Consider the following 19,929-nt stretch of genomic DNA (forward strand, 5'->3'; position numbering starts at 1 on the left):
AGAACTATGTCTAATGATTCTAAAACTTTATTATTAAGTTCAAAGTCAAACTCGGATTTTAATAGTTCCTGTTCATAGTATTTACCTTCTAATATCTCAACATTAATATCTTCTATTTTATATGTTGGTGGTCGTGTTTTTAAAACTTCAATTACTTTAAACAACTCTCTATTCCAATTAGAAGTGTAACCTTTAGAGAAGATATTACGTTTATCTGCATTTCTGAAATAATCACCAACTTTAAGTTTAGGTTTAATATTCCTATAAATGAATGAGTATTCAACTTATCGGGATTATTAGAAGCATCAACTGGTGTCATATTAGTTGATGAATGAATGTTATTGTTATATGTTATGACTGCATCATTTAGTATATTTACCCAATTACCATCGCCATTGATGAACATGGGTTTATTAATTATATGCAATAATGTTCTATTGAATCTCTCTATGAGCACAGCCTTTAAATCACTATAAGTAGAATATAGTTTTGTTTCATATTCTTTAAGTAAAGATTTAAATGTTTTATTGTAAAAATCACTACCTCTATCTACCTCTCTCTATTTTCAGAGCCACCCTGTGAGTCGTCTGATAAAATTGATTTGAAACCATTATTTAGAGATAAACCAGATTTATTCTTTAATGGAATAGCCCATGCATATTTTGTGAATATATCGATAACTGTTGATATAAACTTATAATTATTATTGTATTTACTTAGAGATGACTTATCAATTAAATCAGCTGACCATGTTTCATCTTTATATAATGGTTTTATTCTTTGTATTCTAAACTTTGTTATTTGAGGACTGAATACTTCTTTAGCTGAAAATTGTTGATGTTTTTCCATCATTAATTATTTACCATAGTTAAAAACAAAATTATCTAGTTGCTCTTGATTAATAACATTCATGGATAATAGTTGCTTATATATAGCTAGCATTTCATCATATAATCCATCATGACCAGCTTTTGTTTCTAGTGTTAATAATTCAAGTCTTTCTACTAAAATATTTGGGTTGGCTTTGCTATTTAATCCCCTACCATATACATCATCTTTTACCCCTATTATACGTTTTATTGCTCTATATCTAGCACTTTTCTTATCCCCTCTTCCTAATTCTTATCCAATATCAAATTTAAACCTTTTAATTTTGTTTTCATCTTCCTCGATTTCACCATATTTTATATTTGGGTTAGTAAGAAAGTTTATAAACACATCTGAAAATTCATATATATTATCCTTAACTATAATAACATTTTCTCGGTAAATTAGTTTAACACCGTTCATTTCAAATTCACCAATATCTAAATTTCCGAACTTTAACTTTAATTGAGGGTTAGATTGAACTGACATTAAATTAATAATTTGAGCTGTGTCTTTATCTACTAAAAGTCCTGGTTTATCTCGAGCTTTCTCTACAGCTTTGTCGTTGGACTTCATTAATCCGTGAAACGGCTCCACCGATGCTCCATTAAATTGGGAGCCAGCTTGCTGGATCATCTTAGTATGTGTATCTAACTCTTGATTTTGCCAATCTATTGCTCGTAATGTTTGTTCACTTAATGCTAGATTGTGTTCATTGTTTGCATTTAGTGTTTTAGTTAAAGGACCAAATAACTCTTCTATTTCACCATAATATTCTTGTTGTTTTAATTTATCTTCTAATCTATTCTTTCTGTTTTGTTTTTCTAGACTGTTTAATTCTATAAGTGTTTCTAGTTTATTCATTTTTTAAAAATAATTATCACAATTCATTATATAACCTAATAGCGGCTTCAATAAACTTTCTATCATCATTAATTGTTTATTCTTTAATATTGTTTATCAGGGAACCGGTTTCACCGATCAGTGCGGGGTTTGCCATGGGCGAAGTCTGTCGGTTTGACGCGGATGAAGTCCGTTGGCTGATTTTATTTACTAGATCTCTTTTGAATAGACACATGTTCTCATCTAGGGGATAACTTTTTATATTATTTACATAAAATCTTTTTTCATCAAAAATACTTTAACTTCTTTTACTTATCTTAATTGTGGCCATACCCACTTCCTACTTTTTGAATCCTGCTTTCCTCTATTATTCTTTCCTTATTATCTATTAGAGCACTATAATATTCTTCGTGCTTTCCATTACTTTCTTTCTTTATTCCTTTCTGCTTTGCCCCATAGTTCTTTATACTATATGTTTTGGGTTTTAATACCACGAATTCTTCTATAACCTTACTACCTAATTCGTGTTTAAATTTGCCAGGTATCTTATTATTAGTTTTCATTGGTTTATCTCGATTACTCAGATCCATGTGCTCATTGTCGACGTTAACCTCGCTAGAACTTAACACGAAGCTATCCGTTTCTATGTAGTGTAACATTAGATCTTTAAGCGAGGGATTTAATACATAATAAAAGAATTATACATATGAAGCTTACTGAGCTCTAGTACTGTAGATCCTAAATAAGTCGGCTTATCATATTGTTCTTCCTTTATATAGAATTCTATTAGAGTATAGTTTTCATATCTAATTACATCTTTACATGTTGGTTTACTAACAACTTTAAGTAATTCATAATCATCGGTTAGAACCTTAGCTTCTAGATACTTTAATTTATTCTCACAACTTTTACCAAACAATGAATTATTTGTTAACTTAAAAATATCTTTCTCAGGTTCAATTTTAGCTTCAGCTCTCATTTTAGTATTAAGTTCAATGTAGTCTCTAATTATATAATTTTGTTTAAATTTAATTTTTCTATGGACTTTGGTAACCTTTATACACATCTTAACAACAAACTTTAACATCCGACAGTGTATTGGGTATTCATATTTATTATTCTGATCTAATATTAGTTTCTTGCTTTTTGAAGAAGTTGGGGGTCTTTGTTTGTATCCCAGTTCATTATTCTCTACTTCTCTTCCATGGGGTAGTAGTTGGAAGTCGCTAGTTCTCTCTTTACATTCTTTAGTATATTCTAAATCACAGATAAGCCAATAGCCATAATCACCATCATCTGAAGTATTTATTACTTCATCTAGAGTTGTTTTGGAGTACTCAAAATCTTTATATGGTAGCTTTTGCATTAGTTCATAACCGTATAAGTTATTGGCATCGATGTACCAGATGGTTCTTTGATCATCTGCGAAGCAGGTTCCCTGATGGGACTTTGTCCATGCTTCGCCAAGCTCTACGATTGATGTTTGACTCTGACTTTGACTAAAGCTTTCATTTTGTTTTCTAATATATCTATCACCCATAACACCACATATGCCACCTCTCATTGCACTATTGAAGTCTTTTAGTATTTGCTCATCTTGTATTGTGTCTAATTCAACGTTGCTTAGTTTTAGGAAACAATCGAAGCTGTAGCTTGGTAGACTAATATAATGTAGAGGATTGAGTTTATATGTATTCATGTTTAACCTATCAAATAGATTGAAGCAGTGTCCTAATATGAATATATCAATTTCCATATATTTTACTGTTAACTCTTTACCTGTTTTATTAATATTAGAATTATTAAAATCATCTACTTCATCTTGAGTTGGTAACTTAGTTGTTAGTGATGATCTAAAGTCTTGAATTGATAGATTGCCTAATTTAGTATTATAGCTATTCTCATCTTTAAAGTATTCATAAGGATATAATGTTTTATTTTTTATGTTGTAAACCTTTGCCATTTTATCAAGAGACATTGTCAAGAAACTGTAACTATCTATAAACTTTAATATACCCACTCTAAACATTCTAGCTTTACCATTAGTTCTAGGTAAGATATCAATTCTTCTCCTGCTAATATTCTGTTTAAATATCTCATTAAATAATAGATTGAAGTCATAGTGAAGTCATTATGAAATATTACTGGAATGAAGTTTTGATGTTTATAGTTTAAGTTTAAGATATTACATGCTGGACCTCTATATCTACTGTTTGATGACAGTGATCTCTAACTTTATTAACACAGTTTTTATTACAAATGTGGCATATATCATTTGTATCATGATACAATTCATCTTCTTCTGTAAATATCATTGCTTTTTTTTATCTTAATACTATGTTTTGTTTCTGTTTCTAATAAATCTCTAACATAATCTTTGATGCAGTCTGGGCCAAAGTATGATCTGCAAACAGACTTGGTCTGTGGTAAACCAAGCAGGTTCCCTGATTGGTGTTAGGACCTTCGGTCTTGGTTCCCCAACCACTTCGTGGATCTGTTATATACTTCATCTTTGCTAAGCAATTCATCTTTGCAATGCCAACTATAGCCAATAGCAATAGGTACATGTTCAGATATCTTATATGTATTGCTACCAATATGTTTTCGTCTGATCCTTTCATGTAACATTTAATATCACTAAATATAACATTGTTCACTTCTTGTTGTTTATATTGATTCTTGAATTTAATTTGTTTTAACTTAGGGCAAACAATCTTTGGTTTGATTTGGACACAACATTCATGAGTTTCATATTTATGTTGAGAACTAAAACAAAAGGGAACAATTATCACAAAACCAGTACTTGGTATGTTTGGTGTTAGGTCTTTTTAGTAATACTTTTACATTTTTAATTAGGGCACAAGGTTCTTTCCATGCTAGTATTCTTACATTATGTCTACCTTTTACAAAGTTAGAACATTTCTCTAAGCATTCTACTTTGGCTATGTTACTATCTTGAGCAGGTCTGTAAAACCAAATATTGATATTACATTTATTTTAGATTTTTGTTATATAATCATATGCAGTTTCATTATATTCCCAGTCATCGACTAGATTGTTAATATACTTATTTTCTCCAGTTGCAATGCAGCTGTAATACATAATCGTAGACAGTTAAATTTATTACTTCTAATATTTAAAATCGCTTTTGTTTTATCTCTTAGACCTGGTGGCAGTTCAGTATAAGATCCTAATGATGGTTTAGTCTTGTCTATATTTATTTGCATGTCTGTTATTCCAATAAACTCATAATCGTAGCCGTAACCCTCATACGTTTCTCTAACATGATCAAGCCATTGGTTCAGATTCAGTCGATGATCTTTATCCATATATTCATCGGTTCTAAAGTTTATATTAGTAGTCTTTTCTTCTGAGTCTCTCTTCTTATATAAGCAATTGGCAGTAACTTTATATTTATATGATTTAAATGGTTTAAACTCGTCTAATATGTAATCTACTGGTTCTTTAATATCCTTGATAAAACTACCATTAGGTTTAGTAATATATAACTGCCTTTGATTAAAGCTTGATTCAATATTATAATTATCTGTGAAGCAGGTTCCCTGATTAGCAAAGCTACTTCGTAGATCGTTTAAGACAACGTTTTCTCTCCAGTGTTTATTCATGTGAGTTTGTAGACCGATCTGAATTTTAAATTTATTGCCACAAATCCAGCATGATTCAGTTTTAGTTTCAGTTTCAGTTTTAATAATATCCTTAGTTTTAATAATATCCTTAGTTTTGGTCTTAGTTTTAATAATATAATCTTCTTCATCCGAAGTATACACCCTCTCCGAGATTTCTTCTTCTTCAGACTCAAACATTTTCTCCAATAGTTCACTATGTTTGAGATCGTATGATTGATGCCTGTATAAACCTTTTTTTGATTCCAAGGATAAATTACAGACGTCGCAGAAGTTTATGACACTTGTATTAGTGGATTGAGATATGATGTATTTATTTAGGGAAATATTCGAAAAATAACTTTTCGAAAAATGAAAATGAAATGCAATAAGTGTAAAAATAAACCTTGGAAAGAATTTTGTAATAATTGTAAAGAATTAGAGTACTCTTGTTATGTATGTAAAAATATGGTTAAAGTTAAAGATTATATAGAACATTTGGGATGTCATTATTCTGATCCTGATCAATATCAAGTATGTAGTATGTGTAAGGTTTATAAACATATATCATTATATAGATTCAGAAAAAGGAAATGTAGACTATGTATTTATTTTCATAGATATAGATATGGACATACTAGAAATCAACTCAGGGAGCATGTTTATAAGTATAATATTCAAGAAGCTAATTCTTCTTCTTTTAATTTATCTGTCATGTAGTTTTGGTTTTTTTTATATATTAATTTTAGATTTAGACCTTTTTTCTTATTTAATACCAGATTTAGTATAAATAAAGAGTGAAAATCACTCTTAGAGTAATTCATAAAATATTGATTGATTTTGATTGATTTTTTGATTTTGATTGATTTTTGATTGAAAATAGAGCTAATATATAGTAGTGAATAAAAGGGGAGTATAAGCAAGTAGTAGATATATAGAGTAGAAGGAAAAAGGTGGTATTTAGTCATCTTCCGATTAGGAATTGGCGGAATAGCACCTTTTTCCCACTACTCATTCTAAATAACAGGTTCTTGTTTCGAAAGCGGCACAGCGCATACCCTAGTGATTAAGAAATTTGAAAACTTGCAAGAATCTTGCAAGCTATCTTGCAAGAGAATACATACTTGTTGCAAGATTCTTGCAAGATTCTTGCAAGTTTTGAATCCAACTTGCAAGATTCTTGCAAGATTTTGAATCCGACTTGCAAGATTCTTGCAAGTTTTTGAATTCTGCTGGCAAGATTCCTGCAACAGTTTGAATCCACATTTTTTTAATTACCTGGCTGCAGGGGGCGAGTGGTGGAGCTGAAAATGAATTTTAAGAACAAGAACATAATTATATGTCGGTAAACAATCTCATGTCAATTTAAAAAAAACCGACTTTGATTTTTTCCAGTATGATTTTTTTCATTCCGGGCTTGGGACCGGTAGTGGCGGAGCTACATAAAAGAATTATAGGAGAATTGAGCAATGCACTAGGTAGAACTACCTGGCTCAAGAAGCTCTCTCCAAAATAAAACAAAATTAATCAAAATAAAGCACCCAATCAAATATACATTTTAACATTAAAATATAAGAATTAATCACAAAAACATGAGACAACAAAAGCATGCTAATTTACCGAAATTCGAACTGTTTGTTTCTCTAAAAGAGTTTTTCTTTAAAAAAAAATGAGAAAAAGTTTGAAAGTGTTTTCGTCTTTCATTAGTTAAGTTGAACTTTAAAAAGACGGATTTGATTACCTCGAGTTGTCTCAAGTTATTTGTCGGAGATTTGTAATTGAATTCAAAATCTTGCAAGAAACTTGCTAGATTCTTGCAAGATTTCACATTAAAAAGGCGTGTACAAAAAAGTCAATCAGGTCCAGTTTTGCTGATCATGAATAGTGATATCAGTCATTTCATTTGGTTTTCAGTTAGTTTCTGCTAGCAATTATACACAAATAATTTTTCCAGAATTCAAAAACTTGCAAGATTCTTGCAAGATTCTTGCAAGTTTTTGAATCCGAGCTAATTTTTTTTCACTGAATTTGGTTTTGTAATTTGTATATTAAACAATAGTTTGCTGCAAAGAAGCTAACTAAAACATTTGTACACCGATTTTTTTTGCCTTGATTGATATCTTGTAAGATTCTTGCCAGATTTTGAATCCGACTTGCAAGATTCCTGCAAGTTTTTGAATCCTGCTTGCAAGATTTTTGCAAGAGTTTGAATCCACATTTTTTTAATTACCTGGCTGCAGGGGGCGAGTGGTGGAGCTGAAATTGAATTTTAAGAACAAGAACATAATTATATGTCGGTAAACAATCTCATGTCAATTTAAAAAAAATTGACTTTGATTTTTTCCAGTATGATTTTTATTCATTCCGGGCTTGGGACCAGTAGTGGCGAAGTTACATAAAACAATAAAAGAAGAATTGAGCATAGCACTAGGTAAAACTACCTGGCTCAAACAGCGCTCTCCAAAATAAATCAAAATTAAACAAAATAAAGCACCATTTCATTTGGTTTTCAGTTAGTTTCTGCTACCAATTATACACAAATAAATTTTCCAGAATTCAAGAAATTGCAAGATTCTTGTAAGGTTGTTGCAAGTTTTTGAATCCGAGCTAATTTTTTTTTTCATAGAATTCGGTTTTGTTATTTGTTTAATAAACAAAAGTTTGCTGCAAAGAAGCTAACTAAAACATTTGTACACTGATTTTCTTGCCTTGATTGATATCTTGTAAGATTCTTGCAAGAATCTTGCAAGTTCTGAATCATCTTGCAAGATTCTTGCAAGATTTGAATCCGCTCATCACTAGGGTTATGTCCAAAATTGCGTGCATTCATATTTAGGCTTTCGTGCGTTAGAAGTCAGACGAACAGTAATAACTATATATCACTGATGTGCTCTAAACTAGAAAAGTTTATTCATTTCGTATAAACCTCGTCAAAGTTATTAACCGATTAACTGGATTTAGAAAACAACCCTTGGAAAAAACAGTGCAATTTCTTTGGTTAAATTTGATGTACGTGACCCGTACTGAGCCTCCGGAGACCATCAGGCCTGATTCAGAGAAAATCAAGCCAGATCCCAGGCCTGATTCAGAGTCTGATCATATCAAATACAAGGCTGCTAAGAGAACACTCCAGAGTCGATCTCTGAGGGTTCTATTGACAGAGAAAAATCAAGACTTGGGGGTCTCTGTCCAGAGAAATCCCAAGTCTTGGGTCCCTCTGCCAAGAGAAGGTCCAAGTCTTGGGTCACTCTGTGCAGAGTACAACTAAGACTTGGTGACTTCTTGGCAGGCAAGACACAAGACTTGGGATTTCTCGTGGCAGAAGGGATCCAAGACTTGATTTTTCTGGACAGAGGGTTAGAATGGTGCATTTTCTAGGTTCATGGGCATTTTTAACATAAATTTGAGTACCCTAATTTACAAAAAAGCACCAATTTTGATTATGATTACTATTTAAACTGTGTTCGTGGCTCTTGGTAAGGTATGGTCAACTTTTCAAGGCCAAAGTTTCAAAAATATCTTTTTACAGAAATTAGAACAGAATTAATTTAACCGACCGCAAACGAATTAAAATAATCTTTTCATTACTTTCTTAATAAATGTTGGCTTAAGTTTTAGGATCTACTTATCAGCTGTGTAAGTTGTAAGGACTGTTTATTGTTTAAAAATGTCCATAAGGTAATTTGATCCAGTTAATCCGCAACTGTTTTTTTAACTTCAGTTTTCAGCTAATTTTTTTTTGAGACGTAAAATGTAAGCATTGATCCAATCTGACCATGAATTTTTCAGTGGTGATTCTCCCATTGGTTTTTCAGAACTGAGCGTTTTTCTTCTTCATTTATAACAATAACTGCAAAAATTATCAATATTGAGAGATTGAGTTACTTAACAATCTGTGAAATTAAAAAAATGTGCCTCTCTCTATTTTAGGAACCAAATGAAACTCAGCTTGGAATTCCCCAACCGTTGATACACAAAACACAAAGACTCAGAGGAGAAGATATGCAACAGAAAGCTTTGCTGAATTCTTAAAGGTGACAAAGTTTCAAAAATATCTTTTTACAGAAATTAGAACAGAATGAATTTAACCGACCGCAAATGAATTAAAATAATCTTTTCGTTACTTTCTTAATAACTTTTGGCTTAAGTTTTAGGATGTACTTATCAGCTGTGTAAGTTGTAAGGACTGTTTATTGTTTAAAAATGTCCATAAGGTAATTTGATCCAGTTAATCCGCAATTGTTTTTTTAACTTCAGTTTTCAGCTAATTTTTTTTTGAGACGTAAAATGTAAGCATTGATCCAATCTGACCATGAATTTTTCAGTGGTGATTCTCCCATTGGTTTTTCAGAACTGAGCGTTTTTCTTCTTCATTTATAACAATAACTGCAAAAATTATCAATATTGAGAGATTGAGTTACTTAACAATCTGTGAAATTAAAAAAATGTGCCTCTCTCTATTTTAGGAACCAAATGAAACTCAGCTTGGAATTCCCCAACCGTTGATACACAAAACACAAAGACTCAGAGGAGAAGATATGCAACAGAAAGCTTTGCTGAATTCTTAAAGGTGACAAAGTTTCAAAAATATCTTTTTACAGAAATTAGAACAGAATGAATTTAACCGACCGCAAATGAATTAAAATAATCTTTTCGTTACTTTCTTAATAACTTTTGGCTTAAATTTTAGGATCTATTTATCAGCTGTGTAAGATTTAAGGACTGTTTATTGTTTAAAAAAGTCCAGAATGTAATTTGATCCAGTTAATCCGCAAACGTTTTTTTTGAACGTCAGTTTGCAGCTAATCTTTTCAGCTAATCTAGTCGAGCTTAAACGGTGTATTTTCAGAGCAAATTTATAGGGTTTGGAATTAGCAGGTTTGATTGCACAAAATCAGAGGTCACCTTGGTCTGGAATCGTCTGATCAGAGGATACTTTTTGAGAACCTCAAACTGGGTTCTAAAATTTGGTTCTAATTACGAAAAAAATCACACAGCTTTTATCATCAATTGTGTCTTTATTGGACTGACTTCGAATGATGATATGGGCGGTTTAAACTTTTTTTTTAAACCTGAGATTATTTTGTCCGAAACTGATTGGCTGGATTTCCATTTCAGATAGTGTTACCTCTTAATAATATGAGCTCTCAGAATGTTTCGCATCATTTTATGCAAAACATTTTTGTAAACCATCATTGAGGGAGAAAATATTTTTTCATTTTTTTTCAGATGCAGTTTGATTGAATTTTTTTGATTGGACACGCTCGCTGACTTCTGGTCAATTACCAAACAAAAACGTTTTTAAAGCTAAAACAGAGCAAATCTAAATTTTTCAGTCAGGACAATTTGTTCTCTGCATTTCTGTTGTAAAACCGGGAAGCTGAAAGGTTGAATTGGGATTAAATTTGATTTCACTCTTTTTGAATATTGAAGAGACTAGATCGTCAGTTGTCGGTCGAAGATACATTTCTTTGTGCTATAACATAATACTAATTTGAGTACGTTAATTAAAGAATTACAGTGTTTGAACCAGGCCTAAATTGGTAGTAATTTTTCTTATTATCAGTTTTTTAAGAAACGAAGACTTTCGTTAACCATTCAAGGCTGTAAAGATCTTCTTGGAATTGCCGGCATGGTTAGTAAATTGAGTGCATATTTTTTATGCTGCGAAAAGGTATGTTAGGTATGTTTTCCCCTGCTAGACCATTTGCACTTTATTAGGATTTTTAACCTCTAGAATTGTGTTGCTTGACACTTATTTATATTCTTCGAGCCCGCTGGGAATACATTGTTCTGATGATTTTGCGCTAATCGCAACTTTAGAATTAGTACAGTCCAATTTTTCTTTGTATTCCAGAGTCAAGAAGATCTAATCTTAACATGCTCAAAACATTCAAACAAGACGTTAAATCTTAAACGATTATTACAATATATCACAAGAAGATTTTGTTTGACAAGATTATTAAAAGATTAATTATTCTTACAAAATTATTTATACAAGATTAGTTGTAACAAGGAGGCTCGGTAATGTGCGTTTGCACATAAAGTTCCGACCCCGCTCATCCACATTTTTGGCATAAATGTCTATCAATTGAGGAACAGATAGAAAACCCCAAAACTTCAAGTATTTTTCAAAAAAATGTGAATGAACAAAGATCGCCTCCGACGCAAATATCTCATTGGAGTAAAAAAATTGCCGCATTAGATTTGATGACATCAGTCATTATTTAGAAAACAAGTCAAGACGAACAAAAAATCAAACAGCAATAACAATGAATATTAATTACATTTAAAACTTTATGTCCATTTTCAAAAAAAAGTTACGAACAAGCTCAAAATAGCGTCAGATAAAACTAAACTAAACAAGAAACTTGTGCTTCACTGCAATATACATGACACCACTCTATAAAAAGGCTCAGTAAAAATTAGACGGAAAAGAAACAAAAACAGCAAAGATAATATTTGGCTTATATCTTAAAAAACAATTAATTTAAAGGAAGTAAATTCATTAGATGGCAAATTGAAAACATCTGATTTGTTTGTGATCACAAAAGCTTCTATATGAGGGCATTGGGACCTGTTAAAAACAATTTTTCATGCGGTTACAAAAAGAACTACAAATAGAGACAGCAAAACGAAATCAAATAAAACTTGCCAGAAAACACTTTTGAAGCCGAAAGGCCATATCCGTTTAATATAATTAAAAGAGCCTTTCACGAACGATAAAAGTTTTGTATAGGCCTTCTACTTAATGAAAATAGGCAACAATTGGTCCAAAAAAGGCATGATTAATTAACACTTTCGTTCTTTTTTCAAAAACAATTATTTTTAAAGTCATGAAAGCCTTAAGATTCAAATAAAACAATTAAATAGGTTCGTCTATTTGTCCAAAGGATGCAATTGAGACCTGTAACTATTCAGAATTTGTCTAAATTCTACAAAAATATCGTTAAATATAGACAAAAATCAAAAATTAGTTTAGTTTTTGTTCCAAAAACCCGTGTCGAAGCCAGCAAAACTATATCGTAATCCTGAAGAAAACATTAGATTCTGTACGCTTGCACCTTACCTCGACAGAAATGATGTCATATGACCTGTCATTAACAAGACCTATAATTAAGGAGACTAAGTAACGAACAGATAAAACAGAAAGAAATGCGAAGTTACACAGCGTTAAAAGAGTTTTTTGGTCGGCTATCTACTCAAATCAGAATAGAGACTCATTAATTCGCACATGAAATGCCAACGAGACCTGTCTTTTTCCCGGTAATTTCATAAGACTAAACAAACAGGTTAAAAACGACAGTAAAAACGATCGTAAAAACATTCAATTCAATTCTCCGAGAAAGGGGTATCGAAGCCGTCAATTCCATAATCTATACCTTTCAGGTCTTTTAAATGTTCAAATGTGCCCAAACGTCAAACGTCAATAATCTAATTTGTGAACTGGCAGTAAAGTGATAATGTAACAAAACGGGGAAAAACGTGAGAAACGGGCCAAAACCTCAAAATCAGAAAAAAAATTGATTTCTAGTAGTATCAAAGCCGGAAAACCATGACTCAGAGATCAAAACTGCAAAAAAGATTAAAGTTCACTAGAAAAACACGTGAAAAGGTATCTTTTTGCTGACAATAAGCTTCAAGTTGACCAAATTAAAAGAAAATTAGTGGCGAAGTTAAATGAGCGAATATTTATTAAAAAAAAACTTTTAAAAGTCAGAACTACCATAACCTTTCGATTAACGAAAAAGGATAAATTATTTTAAAACTGTTTAGGAAATCATTTGAATCTATCAACAGTGAACTTTGATGTCAATTGTTCTGTTCTTTAATTAACATAATAAAGCTCGATTTTTTTTAAAAAGACAGACTGATTACAACCAGAGTTATTTTTCGAATGTAACAGTCCAAGGTTGAACCAAAACCTGCCCCTTTTTTCTTTTTCTTCCTTTTAGAACACTAATTTTTTCAAATGCTTTAGATCTAGATAATTTGTTAGCTAAAAGATCAAAAACCAATACTGCGTTTTTGATAATCATAGAGTAAAGTTAGCAAAAAACGGCAGAATTTTGTTTCTAAACCACTTTCAATGGAAAGGGAAGCAACATTAGCTCCCTTTGTAGTTTACAATGATGTTGTTTGTTGTTTTTAGTGTTTGTAATTACGGCAATTTTAATCAAAGTGGACTAAAAAGCTTATTTCGGGCAATTTTTTGCTGAAAAAGGCTGAAATTTTTAATTCCGTATTCTACGCTGGAGGTACTTTTAAATGATACCACTCACAATTCTGTACGATGAGCATATCGATTGGTCAAATCTCAATATCAATCCTCAGCAGCCCTAAGATGCAAGAACACAAAAGGGGCAAGAAAATGTTTTGCAGTTTTTGCCCCATTTTGGCCATTGTCCCGATTTCAATGAAAGAACTTGTCTTACAAGATTAACTTTGTTTGTAAGAAGACTAATTTTGTCTTGTAAGATTTTTCACAATTGATGCTTGAGAAACCTTACAAATGTTAGAGCAATTCTTTGCTCTTGCTCATTTTGTTGATTCTTTGTCAACACTTTTATAGTGAGAGTAAAGTTTGGGACCTTTGCGGGTTGCGACCCCGCAATCTTTTAATTGATTGCAATCCCGTGCTCTCCACTGAGCCAACTGGTTCACACTGCGAGAGTCTTACTATGCTCTTATATTGAGCTATCATTTCAAGCTCCATCTTATGATAACAACTTAGATACTAGAGTGTATACTCTAACAACAAAAATAACTTTTTACAAATCTTACAAAGCTTTCGCTTTTGACTCGGAGTACGATAAAATACTAGAAATTAGCCTCAAAAGAGAGTTTCAATTTTTTGGTACCAGCAAAAGTTTGTATTTGAACTGCAAAAATTTGTGTTTGCAAAACAATAACACAAAGGACGTTTTCTCTGCATTTCCAATTTCATCAGACCCATGCATATATACTTGAAATTTGCAGCCTATATGTGCCTGCATAATATAAAAGTACTTAGTAACAAAGTTTTAGGATGCCTACTATCCTATGTCTTTAGAGTTGCTCCTGTCATTTGAGTTACACAAATGAATGAATTTATCGTACCTCTATAGTAAATCTCGGCGTGGCCGCAACCCTTTTGGTTTATTAATGACTTTCTAATTTATGGAGCATAAGAAGGTCAAAAAAATTGATGCATAAATACAGCGATTATGCGCTATTTTAACACTTAATTCATGGGATCTTTAGTCATCAATTATTTGATTGTAATGTATTATGAAAGATAATTATATTGTTGTCCCAGGCTGTTGTGCCAGACCCAAAGTGGATGTGTCCGGACAGGCCCAGACGGAAAGTGGATATGTCCAGACTATCGTGCGTTCAAAACTTTTCGTGCGCCCTTCGTGCGTTCGAAGGCAAATATGTCCAGACCATCCCAGACCGAAACGGTATATGTCCAGACTTTCGTGCGTTCTTTTCCAGACCATCGTGCGCTCCAAATCAAATTCGTGCGTTCAACGCCAAAATTTTTGTGCGTCCATGTCCAGACTTTCGTGCGGTCATCAGACCATCGTGCGTTCATGTCCAGACCATCGTGCGTTCATGTCCAGACCATCGTGCATTCATCCGTGTTTCCAGACCGTGTAAATTTGAACGCACGACACTCCCTTCGTGCGTTCATTTCTGTCTGGACATATCCGGTTTCGGTCTGGGACCTCAGCCTGGGGTGTCACTAAAATCGAATGCTTTCCGGTTTTCAAAAAATTTAACGCATAGCTGCAGTTCAATAGAATAATAACGTTGACTAAAAAAACGTGACAACTCTTAAGACATTCAATATTTTCTGTTAGAAGATTGAGAGAGAACAACCTAATGTGAACTGTGCATAAGATAAGCTTGGCATAGCTTGTCAAGAAGCTCGACTTGTTCAACGTATACTTGGCTAAAAGAAAGAAGCATTGAGGAACAAGAGAGAACGTGAGAACAGTTTATAAGAGATGTCCAAGTTCGAGAGCTTAAGATGAGTTGGTGTAAATGGGTAGCACGCTAGACGTGCAAGTAAGAGATGATGGTTCGAATCCAGTACTCGTCAATATTCACAAGTAGTTGCGCCTGAACATTTTCTATTCGAACAAGTCAAATGGAATGCTCAATGCACCAAACTTATACATCGTATATTGAATTAGGTTAAATTGCGATTGTCATAAATCTTGGTTCAATCATATGTTTCTACCAGATAACAAAATCTGCAAAATTTTTTCAGAAAATGATTAGGTTTACTTTAAGTTGCATCAAAGTTCCCAAATATCCTGGGTGTGCTATAAAGGTGTTTTCAAGGTGTTTTATAAAGGCGAAATAAAGGTGAAAAGAGTATGGTGGTCTGTATTTTGAGGAATTACTAAGACCAAGTTGAAGTTCCAGGCCCAAGTGACCTCTTCACAAACAGACTGTCTTCCAGGCTTTTTTTCATGATAAGATTCTTCCCGACCGAAGATCCTCCTAGCAGACCAATGTTCAACTCAGCGACACTTTGATTTTTAGTTGGTTTTATATATTATTCAAGCAAAATTGATCGTGTTGTATGAAAAACGAATTTCGTTATAATTTTTATTTTTTGGAAAAATTAATTTAATACGTAACAAATAATGTTTGTTTAAATCTGGCTCAGAAGCAATCGCCTCATTGTAAAAATTGAACCACATTTTAATTTTTTTTACTTCGAGAAAGTTTTAGCAAGCATATTTAACTCAAAAATCTGATTGATTGGTTTTGTTTATGTTTGAGTCAAAATTCTTTATGAATGCCGGGTGCAGTAAAATTATTATTTTATGTGGTTAAAATTAAAAGACAATTCTCTTCTTCACAATTTTTCTGTTTGAACTATTTTTCTGAACAAGCCACAACTGAATTTGTTTGACATATAATCTGTTCATCAAAAAATCCGTATTCTTCGTGAAGAAAGTGATAATATAATGTTCCGGAAATTTATTATTAATTAAATAAATTCTTTTATAAATTGCCCAAATGTTAAAAGGGTTTCTGAGGTTCTGTATCTTCAAGCCATAGAGAAACCTTTTGTAGCCAGTGCATTATACATATACTATTCAAAATTTGTACGAATACTGAGCATATTTCAACCGGTGATAGTGATGGCACCTCAAATTGGCAGTAATCTGAATCGAACTCCAGGTCTCAGTCATCAGACCTGAGAGAATGCTAGATTTAAAAAGTCCTTTCCCTTCACCCCATTGAAAAGGCACCCCTGGATTCCCGGGCCTCGTAGCGAAGGTAGTTTTTGTAATGAGAGTTTCCATTCTCTTCCTTTTTGACTTTTCTTCCTTTGCGAGCACTTGTCATGTTCGCCAGGTATCATTTTCTGCAATCACGCATTGCAGGTGATCTTTTCTTATTTTTGATTTCTACCTACTTATTGTTTACGTAAGGTTTACTGCATCCATTTAAGGAGCAAGAAAGCGATGTTGTTAATCGTAGTGTCATTTTGGCACCAAGTTCTGAAAGTGTGTCAACGGTTTAATTGTGATCATTCCGCACATGGCAGTTCGTTGCAGCTCTGTAGTTAAAAACATGTAGTCTACCGTTTTTCATTGAGCACTTAATTATCTGAGTTTTTTTACCAACTATTTTTAGAGAGGTATCAGATTGGTCAGAATATTCCATTTGTTTTTTTCTTTGGGGTTCATTTCTCTACCAAGTGGTATTTCACGCGTGCAAATTTTGAAATGGACAGTTGAATTTAGAATTATTGAACTGCTGATCTGTTGAATTAATTACCATAGTTATGATAACCAAGTTAATTATAATTAAATATTTCTTAATGGTAAAAAAAAGGTATCAGATTGGTCAGAATATTTAATCAGTTTTGACTTAGTGACCCCCTACCTTTACAGAAGTCTAGTAGGACAAGGGTTGAGTTTGATTCTATGTTTGATTTGTTTTACGGAGGTGTTAACAATTCTGAATCCTCTCTCTGCAATCAATTAACTTTTCTTCACAAGCTGCAAATGGTAAAACCAATACCCCTCTCATCTTTCAACATGACCTACTTAGGTTCTGAACCAGGGAATCCAGACCAATGAGATGGAAATTGGGTTTCATTGGACTGAGCAGTCCCAACAATTTGCGCTCATCAGATTGAGCAGACAAGATTTTTTTTAATTATACTTAGCATACCGAAAATGTGGATGTCATCCCGGCGAGAAGACAGAAAAATGGACAGAAAAAAGACTGAGCAGACGGACAAATTATCTCTGATTAGACAATAAGTTGTTTATAAGATTGAACAGACAGAAAGTTTGGCTCTTATCAGATTGAGGAAAAGTGCTCTGATCAGACTGGTCAGACATGAAAATTGTATCATCAGAATGAGCAGACAGAAAAGTTGGCTCTGATTAGATCAAGAAATTGGCTAATTGGTTTTAACCAGACTATGGCGCGACCCAAACACCCCTACCTCACCCGCTACAGGACCTGTAACGGAATTCTACCCACCTCAACCGGAATTCCTTAGTTGGACCTTTGTTTTCTTTTACACAATTTTTGCTGGAATTTATTTCGAGTGAAACTGTTTGATCTTTCATTGTTTGCGCCTCCCCCTGGTTTATTTCAGAACATCGCTGTCATAAATCAGACGGAGCTCTCTGAAGAAAATGGAGAACCGAACAGCTTTCAAAACTGGCAAGAGTTTTACCCCGCCACAGCAAAGCTTGTGTTCACTCTCGACATCTCGTGTACGACTATCAGCTGGTTCGGTTTGTTTGGCAACCTTTTCACAATGTTGGTCATATCGAAGTGGGAAAATATGTCATCAGGCGCTGCGTTCATGTTCGCTCTCGCTTTCAGTGATTTCTTCGGCGGTGTTTACAACGGAATTATTGCCATGGCAGAACCGCTTATCGGATGGACGCTCATGGAGTACAATGACGTCATTTGTGCAATGTGCCAACATTTCCGGTTCACCTCAACTCTGAACTCATATTACGCAACAGTGCTGTTCAGTTTTGACAAGTGTATTGCTATTTTACTCCCGTTCAAATATCGCGAGTATGGAAAACCAAGGGTAGCGGTTGTTGCGTCCCTAGTTTGCTACTTTCTAATCGCTTTGTGGACATTCCCCACAATTTTCGTGTTCCGACTGCATCCGGTTTCGGGTCAGTGCCGGGCTATAAATTTCCAAGTAGTCAGCTACGAGTTTTTCTACGGAACTCGCAATGTGATTGGCTGGTTTGTGAGCGGAGTGGTACCAATAACAAGCGTGTTTTTGTCCACTGCAATAACAATCGGTAAAATTCAGTTTATGAAAAGGAAAAGATCAGATAGTATGACGCAAGCAAGTCGGCGCGATCGGGAAATGACTCGACAAATGATCATTGTTTGCAGTTTGTTCGTCAGTTTCGGAGTTTTATTCGCCTTTTGCGTACGTGTCGCCTTGAATATCCCGAAAGTAAAAGGGTACGAAGATGAAAAGGTGCTTCAGCTTTTCCTCGCGCTCATAAGAAACTGTCTGGCGGTTCAGAACTCTGCCAACTTCTACGCGTACTTGATTTTTGGCAACAAGTTCCGGGCAAATTTTGTCGAACTAATAACCGGAAAAAAGCCAAACAGTAAGAAAATCAGAAAGTTATTCGGTTTGCAGGCGGGGAAGGTTTCAACAAAGCCCACTGAAACAGTTGACAGTGCTCGAAATTGAACTTTAAATTTCGCCTAATAAAAGATCAAATCATCATTAATATACACCATCTTCTCCCCCCTGACAAATATTTCCAACTTCTCCAACTAACTATTTCCATTTTTTTAAATCTTACCCGCTATTTCTATAATTAACATTCAAATCTGGTACTGTGTGTCTATTTCTGAGAGAAGGTTACTAAATTTTTTGAATTGTTTAATGAAATCGACTCAAATTAATAAAGTCTGATTTTGGCAACCGAAACTCATGGAGTTACTGTTATATGATGGCTCTAACAAAGTCAAAACTCTACTGTGAAGTGAAAAATTTTCGATTGAAGGCATCATAATTCTTTATTGTCTGTCTTCATGATTGAGTTGTTTATTGCGTTTAACATGCAACAACACCAATTCAGGTGCACTAAAAACTAGCCGTTTCAACAAATTCATTAGAAAACAGGTCTCAGAAATTTATTCTGCGATAGAAGGTTCCGACCCCTCTAATCAATAGCCATTTCTAAGTTCTGTATGTTTTTCAAACTGACGTGAAGTTAATTAGCAATTCAAGAAATGAATTGTAATTAATTGTACCATAATCTAATCATTTTTTCGACCTAATGTTGCAACCTGAGGTAACGTCTTTACCCTCCCGTAACTAACTCCAAGTGCGTTTTAGTTGTGTACGGGGATCGAACCTGTCCTCTTCCTCTCCTTAGACGTTCGTTCTCCCTATTGCGCCACCTTGACTGAATATTTACTTGTTTTTATACGCTTGAAAGAAACAAATTTCAAACGAGAAAGTGAGCAAAATATATTACATGGGAGACTTGCATTTACATTTGCCCAGTACTGTTTTTCATTTGGAGTTCGGTACGGGTTAGGATTGGAACATCAAATAGTTGGAAAATGCTATGTA

The sequence above is a fragment of the Convolutriloba macropyga genome, chromosome 9 (assembly GCF_964194025.1).
Source record: "Convolutriloba macropyga chromosome 9, txConMacr16.3, whole genome shotgun sequence".
Classification (NCBI taxonomy): Eukaryota; Metazoa; Xenacoelomorpha; order Acoela; family Convolutidae; genus Convolutriloba; species Convolutriloba macropyga.